The following is a 12,765-nucleotide window of genomic DNA, read 5'->3' as shown; positions in this document are numbered from 1 at the left end:
GCGTAGGCTGCGACGCTGTAAGCGACACATGGAACATGGATCTCTCTGTGAAATGCAGATAAGCCTTTGCGCTCTGGATGAGATCATTCAGTGTTTGTCTACACAGTGACGGTTTGTGCATCTGCACAGCCAAAGGGGAAAACGTCCACTTAATTAAATCAATTAGAGCATGAAGGGCCTGTGAAGCCTCCGCTGAAAACAACACGATGGAACAAACTCAAACAGCAGCTGAAGACTTAACATGAGACACAGAAACTAATCTTGTGTGAGCTGCAGGCTTTTATTTCACAACTTCTGTGCTTTATTAGATGATGCATGGCATAAATATGGACATGCTCAGATCATTTCATTGGCCATAGTCTGATACTAGAAGCTATGTGAGGGGCTAATGTTACGTTTGAATCTGTGCCTACAAATATTTTTGAGTGAGGAAATTCACAATTCTGTTTTTTTAAATGTTATTTTTTCTGGATAAACCTGATTTAAGACAAGTGTTTACCTTACAAAAAAGTTCAGGTTTGTTGAATAAAATACACTGTAAGAGAACTTTTTATTGCTAACTTTAATTCTTTAATACGTCTCTTCTGACAATTAATGCCAGATACAATTGTCAACTTTTTCTTATCATGACAATGGAAAACAATATTAAGGTACAGACGAAACAATGAGTACAGGTATCAGAATCTGTATCAGGGCAGAAATTGATGCCTGAAGGTTTTCTTAAAGGCTTTATATGCGATTTAACGTACAAAATTACTTTAAAGGAAGAATATGAGATTTTTTGATCCAGCAGATGTCGCCCTTGAGCACCAGCATGAAACCAAAACAACTTGCAGTGCATTGTTGTGTTAGCATGCTAATGCTAGCGATCTTTATTATGCTCGTATCTTCACACTGCATGTAAATTTACCTGAAATGAGCGTGATCTAGAAACACAGTTAAGCAGTGAGTACAGTATGTTATTCTTCTTTTCTCTAGTCCCGCAATTAAACAACTTTTATACGTGAGGGGAGGAGTCAGCCGGCCATCCGGGCGATGTAAACAAAGTGAAGATAGGACTCTGAAAACTGTGAAAACATCACAGACAGTGGGACTCGGGTGTTACACCCATTGTAGACAGTCATGACTCACAGAGTTATTTTCAGAGGATATACTTGATTTTTATTATATTTAACTGTGAAAAATCACATAACGTCTTTAAATTACTGGGGGAAAAAAGACATTACAGAAAAAAACAAATGCATGAAATGTTTTCAACCTTTGTTCCTGACATGCTTTAAATGGTTCTATTTTTTGCATGTAAAAAGATCGTTGGCCACATTTCTATTTTTTCAATGAGTCAGTTAATGACTGATTTGTTTTTGCGTGTTTTAAGGTGTGTTGATGTTCCTGAGTTCCTGAACTTTGGTCCAAAGTTTACACTCTCCTAGACGTATTGGGTTTCACTGCTCTCTCCGTTTCCCTTCATGGCCTTAAGTACCAATTTTCTGCTATGTAATCTGAACCCCACACACACACACTGAAGGAGAGCGTGGGGGAGCCGATGGTCCATGATTACTATTTAATGAGCAGTTCTCTGTCTGTTTATGAATTTATGGTCATGTTTCTCTGTTCAGGGAGGAGGAGTCGAATTTAAAAATCTTGCTGAAAGTAATCTCCCTGAAGACCAAAGGAGGTTTACAGTCCCCCAGTACTGAGCCTTTTTTTAACATATCAAAAAATACTGTCAATACAATATGTCGCTGCTTTAGTGTCATGTTTGCTCCATGATGTGTTCAAATTTGAACTCTTTTGCTGTCATCACCTTCAGTGCCATCTCAGGCCAAACATCAGCATGCACCACCCACACACAAAGTCCATGGCTAGGTCTTTGTGTGCAGAGTAGGTGCTCAGCTGAGATACTGTACCATGGTCTACCCCTCAGTGTCAGAGAGACGGATTAGGCTCGGTGCCTGGTGATTACACAAGGACATTTGGAGCCAATAGAAAGTTAGTTCAGTTGTTGGGCATGAATTAGGAAGTGAAGCCGGGTGGCAGAGGAGGGAGGTGATGATAGAGATGAAGGACGAGGAGGAGACAACGGACAAACTCACAGGAACAAAGAGAAGCTAGGAAAACTCAGACCCATAAAAGGCAGGAAAACTACAGTTTTATTCACAGGGAATGGAGACAAATAGTCATGCCTGGGAGACCATTTGTCTTGTTAAAATCTGTGACACTTTCTTTCCATCAGAAGCAGGGCTGAAAATCACCAAATCTGCATGTTTGGAGGGTTGTTCTGAGAACAATAGCATGCTTTGTAGAGTTTTTCAGAGAACAATAGCAGTATCAGAAATGCCATTTAAACAGCCCAAAATGTGGCGTGTAATGGTAATAATAATAAGAATACTTTATTTGTGTAGCACTTTTCTATACAAGTAACAAAGTGCTTTACAACAGAAAATAAAAGCAGAGAGACAATTCAAGCAACAGGCAGAGCGTAAACAAGCAGACAACAAAATCAGACTAATAAAATAAAAATGAGAACAAATAAAAGAACAATTACCGAAATCACAGAGTAAGAGCATTTTTATAAAAGTATGTCTTGGGTAGGGATGTAAAACAAGGGACTGAATCTGCAAGTCTGTAAATGGTTAATGGACTTGAGCTTGTATAGCGCTTTTCTAGTCTTCTGACTACTCAACGCGCTTTTACATCGCAGGTCACACCTACACATTCACACACTGGCAGAGGCTGCTGGGTAAAGTGACCATCAGAGGTGACAAATCCCATTCATTCACATTCATACGCCACTGACGAAGCAGCAGGAGCTACTTGGGGTTAAGTGCCTTGCCCAAGGACACATATTCCTGCAGAACCTCCCCGACTTACCCTACTATTTAGTAAATGCTTACTGGTCACCAGTAAGAGGAACTTTCTTGACATGTTTTAAATCGGCCCATTACTCGTACATCATTTCAATTGTCATAGATGTTCGCCATGACGGTGGTTGTACTCCCGCTTGACAAAACATCAGCAGCTCGTAAAGCCTTCTCTTTTCACTAAACGTAATGGGAGCATATCTTCAGTCACCATTTTTATTATTAGCAGGCTAATATTCCCCACTCGTGTCATAACAATGGCGCGAGTTTACAGGGCTAGCAAATCATTTTCATGTGAGACTGTCTGTTGTCTGTCTCTGCTAAGCCTAACACTCAAATCTCAGGTAATTCTAAAGCTCAGGTAAAACAATAAAAAGCTGTTAATCAGTGCCAACGGTTTACAAATCTGTGTGCACGGTTTCCTAAACTATGGATATAAATTTGCATTGCAGTAGATGGTGCATGTAACGCTAACTGTGTTGAACTTATGTAACAGACTGTTATTTGTTTAGTATTATTAATTATAACAATAATACAAACTTAATTACTCTCTTTCTTCACATTTAACTACTGTAAAAATGTTTTTTTTTTATCTATTACTGACTAGCTCTGCCCTATTGAAAGATGCTGTTACAACCTCATTTCCCCCCACTGGGGGATCAATAAAGTTTATGTCATCTTAAGTCGTTGCAGGAGAAGTTATCCCTCTGTGTACTGATCATTCTCACAAAGTTTATTAAGTTAGTGGAACCCTGGAAACTACTGTAGCCTAAAACAACACATGCACAGGTGTGTGAGTAGTGAAACGATACTCGATTAATGGTGTCAACGGCAACATACTCATACCCATCCCTAGTTGAAATAGTGTCTGCCATTGTTGTTTTTACGCCTGCAGCTATGTTATGTTTGTGTTGTCCAGAAACTGGCACATTGACATTATAATAAAAGTTAGTGGAATTCATTGCATAGGAATCATGAATGTTAAAACATGTAATGCAAACACACAACAGAGATTTGTGGAGATATTTCACTTGATAGTTCAGAACTTTGACCAAAAGCAAATAAGTAAAGGGAATCACCAGTTATTAGAATTCAGCCAAATAGAGGCAGTCTTAGCCGATGAGTGACCTGAAAGTTTGATTTGATTACATAAAAATCACAACTATTAGGAAACAAACCGGTCCTACCAATCACCATGGTGTTGAATAAATTGTCAACAAAACTAGTTAAATGATATATAAATTCAGAAAACAAACAAGTATAAAGAAACAATCCCTGTTTAGCTCCGAGGACACACAGGCGGTTCAATGGTCACTGCGTTCCTTCTGCTTAATTATACCACAAATCCCCTTTCTCTTCCTCCATCATGGGGTCATAGACAGGGGGTCTATTGTCATAACTGGATGAACTGTCGGTTTAATGGCTAGCCGTTTCCCAGATTACACATGATTACAATGACAATGGGTTGACCTTTATCTCACCACCAACATGAAGTCTGCTGACCGCCCATCTGTGCCTACACTTGTTAATTCTTTCTCATCTCCTATACAGATTAGGATTTCCTGTTAAGGCAACAAACATGACGCTCTCTCCACAAAGACAAAGTACCAAATCTGAAAATCATGATGTCTACTCCACACATGGTTTCACCTGATGCACTGCAGCTTAATGGACACACCTAAAGTCTACGGTCACCCGCAAACCTTCAGAGGATAAAAATTTGTTATTTTGTTTTGGAAATGATAGAATAGCTGAGGTGACTAACAAAAATAGACTTCCTATATTTTCACAGTGGAAATAATCAAGAAAAAAAGAGGAATTTTCACCTCGTCTTAAAATTATTCTTTAATTATTTCACAACCAAACACATTATTAAAGAAACATTTCTTCAGTTTCATTATCTTAGACTATTACATTTAAAATGATTTCACTATAATAAGATCAGATATCTCAGACTTTTACCTTCCAAAGTACACTTTTATAGTCACACTAATCAAAATAGTACAAATAAAAAGGTTTTAAAAACACTCTTGTTCATATTTTCTACCCATTTCCAGTTGATGGATGAACATAATGTGGTGTATAGTGTGTTATATTTAATCAGTCTAAGTGTGTGAAAACATTGTAGGCCCATTAAGTATCATTGTAGAGAGGAACTAGCAGAGTAATTAGTCACCATTCATAAGTGTGCAATCACTCAAAAGACAAAGAGGATTGGGCTTATTATCTCATCAGTAAAGGTTCAGATGAGATGGAAGATTTGTCTTCAGTGTTTGACTTAGGAAGCTGGCAAATCAAAGAAAAGAAATCCAGTTTGGGATACACGTGATGTTTGTCAAACCAAAACCAAAACCAAAAACCTGGGTTCTTTTGTTAATCATTGTAAGACACAGTCTGCCAGTCCTTTACAGACATTTTCCAGAATCATTTGAAATCTGCTATTAAAAAAAAGTGTAGTCTGATAGGCCATGACGACATGTAGGATTGGAAAATAAAATGTGTTTCCTTATGGTCATGATCTTTCTCTGAGCTTGGGCTTGAGCTCTCTGGGAGTGACAGTGAACTTCTCTGTAATTCCACTGTAGCCAGCAGTTAGCGTTAAACAGCTTCCAGACAAGACTTCCTTTCTGGCTCTGCATTGTTCATAGTCCAATTAGCAGTTTGAGAAGAAATCGTGTCTTCAGATTAATTTGCCCCATCCAGATATGTCCGCAAAGTAAATGCAGTCATTTCTGGGTTTATTACATCCTTGGGAGTTCATCTGTTACAGGTGAGTCCCAGGCTTCACTTTGACTTACTACTAGGGTCCGGACGATTTGGGATTTTTGTTCCGACACCAACATCAAAAATAAACAGAGAAAAAATCGTATACTGATATATTGGTCGATATCTTTTTTAGATCTCTCTTGGACCTGTAGCGATAGATGGATATAGATATACATATATTGCATTGATCCCTCAAATGCAGTTATCAAACACTTGTGGAAAAGATATATAATGAAGATAAGATGGTCACTCAACTGGAAAGTAACTGCACATGTACGTGTATCACCATGTATGAACGATACTCAAATGAAATGCTATTTAACTGGTGGATAAAGCTAATAATATTGGCGCATATCTGCGATAGAATTAGCCGATACTGATCATCACTGCTAGTCAGCCTGCAGATATTTTCGACTTGACGATTAATCGGTTTGGCTCTACCTACTACAGCGTAATGAGCGCCGAAAAAGAAACAGATTTTCTTGTGATTTACTTACAATGAATGGGTTTCTTAAGTTTGCCAAAGGCAGCCTCGGGCTTTCCTCAAGAGGAGAAGAAAAAAGCTTTTAAAATGTTTGTTTGTTGAAAGGAAGTCGAATTGATTATTTCTTTCTAATGCATTCCAGGAGGTCAGACAATCGTCCTCCTTTTAAACAAAAAGCTGATAGATTACCAATTTCAGCTCAATCAAACAGCTTGCCTTATTTCTAGATGTAGGCTGCAATATTTAAAACAATGATTACTCATTTTTTTCAACATTAAAACATTAATTTAGCCAATTTTTAAATAAACTGCACTCTTAGGACAGAGAGCTGCTTGTTGGATTACTGAAAACAAATTGACGTCTGAGTGTCTGAAAAATCTTCTCTCGTCCAACTAGTAAATGATTCATGTGTTTCATGTATTTGGCGTCCAGAATTTTTTTATATTTACAAGCAATAACTAGTAAATGTTTAACAGATCAACTGAAATGAGACTGTAGGAGCCATGTACTGACACTTGACCTCTTGACAGAGATGTAAGTCACCTGATGTAAGTCTTGCTGTGAAACCAAATATATGACAGGACAGGGTAGGGCCATAACTAACACTCATTTTCATCATTGATTAATCCCTCCATGACTTAGTTTACTGTTTATTGAATAAATTCTCTGAAAATAGTCGGTGGCCAAGTTTACAGATTCACTGAGGATTTTACCACGACCCCAAATTCAGCAAACTGAAATTGATGACTACTGTAATCAGCAAATGTTCACTTTTTGGTTAGCTAGAACCACATAAATAGTTGTTTGGGATTTTTTTTGGCAGGAAAATTACCTAAAAAATAAATCACCCTATCACAACTGTTGCCGATACATTTTTAGAAAATGAATCAATGTTTAACCTAATAAGTGTAAACAATGAATCTACTTCATCCAGGGGTGCTGTCAGTAGTTTTAGACCACATTTAAAATGTAAACAATTTCATTGGCTATTGAAAAAAAGTAAACGTGTCAGTCATGGTCCATTATATTCATCCTAAATTTTCTCCCCACAAAGCTCCAGACTGTATCCTGAAGAAATTTAAGTACTTTAGAATCATTAGAAGTTAAAAGTAACAAAAGCAGTTAAACCAGGTCAAACGTTTAAACGTAAAATGCAGAAAATGCCAAACACGCAAAACATTTTGAATCACTGTAAGAGTGCCTACGTCATGATGCAAGGTAGGAAGTTTCTGTTATACAGGCCAGGCAGTCTTTCATTGCACTTGCCTTCCACATACCTGTCATTGCTGAGTGAACCTTATCCTAGACACAGTGTTACCATGGTGACCTTATGAGAGGGTGTGTCAGTAGGAAAAGGTGTGCCAAGAAAGTGTAGTGCACTGCACACACAACTTTTGCCTCTAATCTACCTGTATCATTTGGACAACAATAAATGCCTCTCTAGTTGTCTCTTGTTTTGTTTGTTTTTTTACTGATTTTTTTGTTTTTTAATCAATCAATGTGCAGCTACACCAAACAATACAGACAATGCATCCCATCATTCCATTGATAATATGGGTAGGTGGTGCAGTTACCATGAACAACCACTAGAAACATCGACGCGCTGGGCATGTGGCACCAGTCTCCAATCTGTGGTGTACTGGTGAATTTGGTTCATTGTGTAAGCTTATGCGTTTTAACAGTATAGCTCTGACATACATCATGCACTCCAGTAATGAACAAAAGGACTAGATGCCATTTTTAAAGTAAGTAATATGAAGAAAGAAGTGAAAGAAAACAGATGTCTTGGAGAAGAGAGATGTCTTGAGACCTGCCTGTTTTATTGCTGTAGCAGCACGCGTTTATAAAAGGCCTTTAAGAAGTGGTGCAAATGTTACAAAATAGGTGAGTGAATACATTTTATCTACCTGTTTCGACTTAAAAATAAGAATTGAACCATCTGCAGACTGTGGGTACGTCGAAACAAGCAGAAATCCAAAGCAAACCAAGGTAAAAAAAACCCCACATTTGAGTGGACAAAGACCCAACGTCTATGTAGACAGTGAGACAAGAAATCTGCCATTTCTGTCTCAACTTTTACGACTGTTTGCGGCAAAAGAAAACATGGAAAAAGAAAACTTAAAGGGGCTTTTAAAGAGATAAAACAAGGCACAGCAGCGTGTCTAACTGCCCCCCCAACTTAACACAGTGTGTCTGCGGGTTCAGGTCTTACCTTAGTGTTCACTCCAGCGAGAAACGGCGACACCACTCAACACGCCAAAACCAAGAGCCCGCGGTGCCAAACAATAAGTAACTAAAACCCGCGAAGAAAGCGACAATAATACCGTTTAAATCCACATATCCTTTGGGGGTTTCACGATTTTTTTCTTTATTTTTAAAACATGGACTGAGCGTGAAGTGCTCCGACCTATCCTCGCTTGTTTTTCTGTCGCAGGCTGACTGCCTTCACATCAATCACTGTTGTCAAGCTAGCCCGGATGTAACGGCCACTTCCGGTGAAATATTCTGGAATAAAGCGGCGCCCTTTACTAAAATAGATTAAACTTTGTGTTGTCAGAGACTACATGTATGGTACCATAGACTGTAAATATTGCTATTTATTTATAGTAATTCTATATTATATTATATATATATTTTTTTTTATATTATATATATATTATATATTTTTAGTAATTTTATAGTAATTACTGTATTACTATTATATTATAGTGTGTTACCAATTAAACAAGCAACAACAGAGAAACATAAGAAAAATTATAGGTTATGCAGACAGAAAATTTAGCAACTTGTAGTTTACTTGTTAGTAAATCTTCCTTTTTCCATTTCCCATCTGCACAGCTGTCCCAACAGCTGGACACTTTGATGATTACCTCAATTATTTAAATCACACCTTTAATTTAATGTTTGCACTGCCTGTTATTTAATGTCTGTTTTTTGATAATTTTGCACTATCTGCTTTTTAAACATTGCTGTACATATATAAACAACACAACTCAGAAGGTCAACACTTTTTCTTTTTCTTTTTCTTTTTATATTCAGGTCTAATTACAGATTTTTTCCTCAACTGTTTATAGGTTCACATATATTTTTATCCATGCACGGGTTATGTCTATTTTTAATTGCACAGTTTAAGTTTGATTCATCTAGGGGTATTCTTTAAATCTTTTTGGGGGGTTAATATATATGTATGGGAGGGGGGACATCGGTATTTGTGGTTAATTTTTAACAAATGTTTCATGTCATGTACGTCTTTGTAACCTGCTACTGGATGCTTTGAATTTCCCTCGGGATCAATAAAGTATCTATCTATCTATCAATCAATCTATCTATCTATCTATCTATCTATCTATCTATCTATCTGTCTATCTATCTATCTATCTATCTATCTAGTAAGTTTTGTTAATGAAATTAGAAAGGTAACATTTCGACTCACATAATAAACGTTTTTTAAATATATATTTTTTAGAATTGATTTAAAGGAAGTTGCTAGCTCAGTAAGAATAGACACTTGAAGTTTTACATTATTTATTAAGGATTTATTAATGGCTTATGCATTAAAGTGTAAATAAAAAAAAATTGTCATTTGTTTTATAATCTGGTTTATGAAAGAAGATTAAGCTGTGTAGACGCTGAATCCAATAATGTATCATATTAAATGAGTAGTGAAGTGATGTTCATTTAAAATTCAAATCATTTTTGTAGTTTGAGTGGAAAAAAATAAAGAAAGCCAGATCTTTAATTTTGAAGGAGCATCATCTGATTTCCGGTGTAATGAAACTAACTTCGGGTAGGTGCCGGTGCCGTTGGTGACGTCACCAACACCGGGACTAGTAACCTACAGGACAACGCCAGAGGGAAAAGGACCGAGTCTAAAGGGACTATAACGCCCCTCACTGATTAAAATAGGAAGTTTGTATGATATTATTTCATTCTAAGAATTAATTCTTGTTCGAAACGTTTTTAATAGGCTACCAGTGATTTCAGTTTCAGGCTATATACAATCAAAAAAGGCCAACATAACTTTAACACCAAATTATTTTAAATAAATTATTCTGTTGTAAACTGAGTTTAAAGGACATTAATGGTGTTTTTTTTATCACCTGGAATACATTTTACTGTCTTATTTTGACTGGATGCTCCAGCTCAGATGCAGATGTCATAATGAGATGAGACTAAATATCCATTAACAGGAAACCAGCTTTTTTTATTAAGAAAATTGAACAAGGGACATGATGATGAAAAACAATGTACACAATCTTGTACATAGAAGCTCATATAAGTGTAGCTTACATCAAGGAACAACTTACCATAAGAAACATTTTACCCTTTTTCACAGAGAGCTGGGAGGTACGAAAAAAATACTATACTTCTTCATCATATCAGATAAAAAAAATAATGAAAAAGAAAACATCATCTTTAAAATGTATCTAGGTTAATAGAGATTACAGTAGATGATACTTTACTAAATAAAAGGGTTGAACAGTGGAGGCATGTTCAAATAAAAACAGGTATTGTATAAACAAATGACATATATAATGATATGATTAGTCAGCCCTAAAAACAGGTAATTGAGTAAACCTCGGGCTTACTGAGACACATGAGTCACTGAATATATGCATACATATCACATAGTACAACCTTGCAAAATGATGAGTCAGTTTAATTTAGGTAATAAAAGAAAATAGCCTACCATTATCTCTGAGGATCACAGAAGGTCATACACAAAAAAGACATTGATTGAAAAAGTTTGTTAAGGAGAGAAGTCCCTACAAACATATTTTACGAATCTGAGCGTATTTTTTTTAACACTGAATGTAAATGTGAGTTTGTGTTAATTCAGTCAAGTGCAGTTATCAGCCTGGACTGTCTGATTATGCAAATACATGTTTTTTGTTGTTGTTTTAAGATAATTTATTTTCATGATGTTTTATCTCTCAACATATAGATAAAGAAACACGCTGAGTCATCAATCATGGTGTGAATTTCTAGAAAACTGTGAAAAGGGAGCTTCCAAAAGGCTTAACATGAAGTTAATATATATTAGGATAGTTACATTCTATTCAGATTCAGATTTTTTATTGTGCCACAAGGGGATATTTGCATTGCAACAGGAGCACACAGAAGACGAGAAACACAAGGACAACATCACCATAAAACATGGACCAAAACGAATTGGAAAATGAGACAACACAGCAAAATATAAAACCAAATAAAAACAGCGCAATAAAATCACCAAAGAGCCCAATACCAGAATGGAAATTCAAGTTATTAAAGTGCAAAGTGGAGGTGTGCAAATGTGCAATTCAAGTGCAAAACGAGCAACAGATAGCTAATTGTTGTTTAACATATTAATTGCACTTGGTAAAAATGAGACCTGGAGTCTTTTAGTCTGTATAGTACACCTGACCTGCAGTTATAATATCCAGCAGCCTTCTCGTCTTCACACCTGACAAATAAGTCTTAACAAAGATTAAGATCAGCTCGTAAGGCCAAAACCTGACATTTATCTAACTTTTTTTTTGCATCAGTCCTCCCTTTAGAGCGGAGTTAGAGCAGGCTCATGGAAGCAAACTCATTCATTTATTCTTTATTCCACAGCGCCTCCACCTGGCTAATATGTATACTTACACCTGTGTTACAAAGTAGACCCATTTCAGAATCAGAATCAGAATCAGAATCAGCTTTATTGGCCAGGTGTGCCACAAGGAATTTAACTTTGGTGAACTTTGCTCTCAAAGTACAACAATAAATATCAAAATAATAATAATCACACACAAGAAAAAGATTAATATGCATAAGACTAAATCAGATAATAGGGCAGTAGTGAGTATAGTGCAGAAGATGCTGAAGTAAACATACATAACAAACATAACAAAGTAGTTTTGTGACAGCTGGGTTAATTTACATGAGGTAGAGTTTTTTTTAATTTTTTTTTAATTTTTTTTTTTACAGTATTTACATTTAAGGCTTTTCTATACTCATCTGAGACTTATGGATGTGAAAATGACAATGCAAAGCCCCAAACATTAGAGTAATTCAGTAGATTATCTTCTGATGTAAACTGTGACCACAAACATTCCAATTCAAACTAAAGTTTGGCTGCTTGAAGTTTTGACTTTTCTCTCACAAGAGGGCAGAACATCCCTGACACAAAAAAAAAAAATCTCTGTCACTCATGTGACCTTTACTGGGGCCATTACTGTTCTTGTCATGGATGTGGATTTTAAAATAACAACTCCTCGCTCTTATTCTTTACAGTCAGAAACTTTGGACCGTAAACACATTTCATTAAAGAAGGAATTTAAGTCAAATCACATGCTTATTTGTTTTATGTTAACCTTGTTTGAACACAGCTGACTATGTAATTATATTTGAAAAGAGCTGGGATGCTTGTTAACATTACCAAACCTGCACTTGGTTTTATTTGATTTTATGCTTGAAATTCGATTAACATGAACTTCATTTTTTTTAGTTTATAAATGAAGTTACCTAGACTTTACATGCAGTGTTATTTCTTTTAAATTAAGGCAAGTTTAGAATTAGAATTAAAACCATGATAATCAATTGATGGATTTGATAAGTGCTGATTGTAGTACATGGCATAGGTGTGTAAGGAACCCTCCCAGCATGCACTTTGGAAAAAGATTCATCATC

At 36.2% G+C, this 12,765-nt stretch overlaps 1 protein-coding gene across 1 annotated transcript in view; it reads right to left on the bottom strand.

Moving 5' to 3' along the window:
* Positions 1-8,573, bottom strand: part of nck2a (NCK adaptor protein 2a) — a 41,607-nt gene extending 33,034 nt beyond the window's left edge. Inside the window, exon 1 of the mRNA XM_061053354.1 lies at positions 8,324-8,573. The gene's annotated coding sequence lies outside the window, so the exon portion shown is untranslated. The remainder of the gene's footprint in view (positions 1-8,323) is intronic.
* Positions 8,574-12,765: the final 4,192 nt, after the last annotated feature.

Source organism: Labrus mixtus, chromosome 13 (genome assembly GCF_963584025.1).
Source record: "Labrus mixtus chromosome 13, fLabMix1.1, whole genome shotgun sequence".
Taxonomy (NCBI): Eukaryota; Metazoa; Chordata; class Actinopteri; order Labriformes; family Labridae; genus Labrus; species Labrus mixtus.
This window is presented reverse-complemented; position numbering and strand designations above follow the sequence as displayed.